Raw genomic sequence first — 3,772 nt, 5'->3', positions numbered from 1 at the left:
GCCTGAGCAGATGTCCAGGGCTCAGTCTTGCCTGCTGCTGTCACTGCTGCCACCATGTTTATCAGAGCTACTTCCAGAAGAGAAGAAATCCTCCTAATTTCCAGTTTTTTCCAGTGCCTCCCACTGCCTCCCAGAATGCCAAATACTCTTTGAGAGACAGCTGAAAGGAAAGTTTGGAAAAGACTCTGGCGTATGCAGATTCTGCTTCCCTGCAATAGGGGGAAAGCATGGGGTGGAGCTGGAGCTGAGAGCTCATCACAAATGAGCAAATCAGTCTTCAAGACATTTACCTTCCCCTGAAATGTTTCCCTTCTTTTGCCGTGTTTTCCATGTCATTATTCTTCCACAATTCTGCATCATATTCTGTTAACTATTAATGCCCTGGACAAGTTTATTTGCTCTTTCTTAGGGTTAATTTTTCTCCTTTTCTTTGAAACTTTAATTTGCAGGTTGAGCTTGTGTGGGAGTTTTCATCTCCATCCTCTTCAAGACTCCTTGATATAAATTTTTTGGTTGCTTTCACCAACTCTCCCCCCACCATCTCTAGACCAGGGCATGGTCTTAGTTGGTGGCTTGAACTCCTGTGGCTTGGTGTCTTTTGGGATATTAGAGATCCAGTCACTGAGCTGGCAAAGGGAACACTGTCCTTGCTTCCAGCTTTAGGAAGAATGCTTTGCTCTGTCACCCCACGTGAGTCCAACTCTTGGCTGCCTACGCTGCCTGAGTCTTCAGTTCCGGCATCATGCTGCAGGTGATCTATATCCTGCTTTTGAATGTGGCTATGACTTTTCTTTATATATTTTTTAAAAACGTTGTTACTGGTATGTTTACAGTGAAGGGAAGAATGTAAAGCATGAACTCAAGAGTCACAGTAATGATAAATTTTAATGATTGTAATTGTCCTGTCATAATACATTTATTTAGTTGATTTGTTTGGATTTTCTACGTAAATAATCATGTTATTCAAGAATAATGAATGCAGCCACCATGTAATCATCACTGATTCCATGGCAAGTACAGTCTGCCTTGTGCTTTATATACTTGTCAGGACTCAGAAATGGGCAAAGGGGATCACTGGTGTCTTTCAGTGGAGTGCTGGGCATTACAGTGGAGTCCTGGATTATCTGATTCCAAAAATTCACACCTTGACTTTCTGTTGACTAGGTTATTTTGCAGCTCTGCAGAGGTAGCTGTTAAATTGTTGAAAACTGCTGACAATGCAGCAAATTCTTATTCATATCAAAGCAAACAAATTTTGACTGGTTGATTAGAAAGCTCTATAAGTCAAATTCTCATTTGAACAAATCTTACTATATTAGCAGTTCCCTCAGTAATTAAAAAGTTGAATAAAATCTTTGACATATGTTTCTTTTATAACTGTAGAAGGGTCATAATTTTACTTTTTTGAAAATTATCCTTTAGCATACATAGTATCTTTTAGTCTTCACAACCTGAGAGGTATCACTCCCATTTAATAGATGAGAAAACCGAGACTCAGATCAAATGCTTGCCTGCTCAATGTCAAGCTAGTAAGTGGTCAACTAGTAAGTGGTCAAGCTGGGATTCAAATGCCAAATTTTGCTGTCTTCAAGCCCTACCTTCAAGATCTATGCTTTTATATATTTTTTGCTTCCGGAGAAACCATTTATTCACAAATAAAATGATGAAAAAATATGAACTTTGATAAAACAATATTAATAATAACTAATATTTATTAAGTGTTTACTGTGAGCCAAACACCAGACTAAACTTATGTGGATTAACTCATGTAAGTAACAATGAGAGAAGTAAGTTTAAAGAGGTTCAATAACATGCTGAAGGTTTTACATGCTATTTCTAGCTTTTTCTTTTCTTTCTCCAAATGCCTAGTTTTCCACATTGGCTGCATGTTAGAATCATCTAGAGAGAGCTCCTTAAAAAGATTAGGGTATCAGCATATCTTATAAGCTTCCTAGGTGATTCTAATATGGAGAATCACCACATAATATAGAGGACTTATCCTGCTTCCCTAGCTGATACTTAAGAGAACTGGACAAATCCGTAATATTTGTTTTGGTTTTCCTGCTGTAGCTTGGAAAGGGAGTAATTGGGCTGAAATCTGTACTGTCCTGAAGGTTGAGTATCTAGATGTATGCAGGGCTTAGCTAAAAGCATTTGAAAAAGCATCTCAGCCAAAGGTCAAATCATAGCAGGAGCACAGCAATTTAGAGAAACCATCTGAGTGGTAAGAAAATGACTTTTACGTGGACTTACTAAATGATAAAGATCTGCCTTAATAAGGCCAGACAATAACACATAAATGTCAGTATTTGCTAAACAAGTTCTCTTCTTGTTATTTAGAAATGATTTCAATCACATATTAATATTTTCTATAAATATCCTTATCTCCTTGCCCATAGAAGCAGACACAGTGGCCTAGCTACTCAAAAGCCATTCTCAATCTTTCATTCTTGTCTTTTCCTTCATCATGACTTGAAAACTAAAACATTCAGGTTTCCAGCCATCTTTCCATTAGAAGTAACCATGTGACCCAATTCTCAACCAGTAAGATGAAAGCAGTTGTTATGATATGAAACTTTGAAACACCGTTTTTAAAGAGATAAACTAAGAAGCCCCTGCCTTATATATAAATGAGCCTTGAGGTGGTAGAGCAGATATTTTGTGACCATGCAGAAAAAAGCCACAAGTCAAGAATGGTGGAACAGAAAACTAAAAGGATTCTGGGTTCTGGATGATATCGTGGAGTCATGTACCAGGCCTCAACAGCCTCATATCAGAAATTTTTTAACATAAAAAAGGTAGTCCCTTAATCATACAGTCTACTCTTGGTTGGTTTTTCTGTTGCTTGCAGCTGAACGAAATCCTAACTGATACATTTGTCAAAACATGGAAATAAGAATGTATTTTTTGTTGTTATTTTATTTGAAAAACCACTGTTAAACAAAAGCTTCTGAAGGCAAACTTCAGTCAATTTAATTAAGCCCAATAGAAATATACCCAAGTCATGCCTTTTTGTTGTTGTTGTTGTTGTTTTTTGAGACGGAGTCTCGCTCTGTTGCCCAGGCTGGAGTGCAGTGGCCAGATCTCAGCTCACTGCAAGCTCCGCCCACGGGCTCATGCCATTCTCCTGCCTCAGCCTCCTGAGTAGCTGGGACTACAGGGACCCGCCACCATGCCTGGCTTATTTTTTTGTATTTTTAGTAGAGATGGAGTTTCACCATGTTCGCCAGGATGGTCTCGATCTCCTGACCTTGTGATCCGCCCGCCTCGGCCTCCCAAAGTGCTGGGATTACAGGCGTGAGCCACTGCGCCCAGCCGTATTTTTTGTTTTTAAGGCAGTCATGTGGTGTTGTCTTCTACCTTAGTTTCCATTCTGATTTCAAATTGAGTGACAACTCTAGTAATATATACCCAGAATTTTTCTAAATTAACTCCTATTTTTTCCTCTTTTACAATAATACATTACAAAACCTAACACTTAATAGAAATCAGATTTCTTCTCTTAGATTTAATTGTAATGCAGAAATCTAGCAACAGGATCAATTGTGATATTTTGTAATACAAAACTCCCAAGTAACTTTTAGGCCTTTAAGCATCTCATCCTGAGAAACATGGATTAAATATATAATAACATTGTTAGAAAAATGTGTCCTGTTTTATTGGAGCTTCCTGCTGCTTTCTTTTCTCACCTTTTCATGTGGTTTCTTTATAATTGTTCTACCCAATTCTCAACCAGTCTTGTTTGTTCATATTTCAGATTAGTAATGTGGTA

Source organism: Macaca thibetana, chromosome 1 (assembly GCF_024542745.1).
Source record: "Macaca thibetana thibetana isolate TM-01 chromosome 1, ASM2454274v1, whole genome shotgun sequence".
In the NCBI taxonomy this organism is placed as follows: Eukaryota; Metazoa; Chordata; class Mammalia; order Primates; family Cercopithecidae; genus Macaca; species Macaca thibetana.
Note: the sequence above shows the minus strand (reverse complement) of the source record.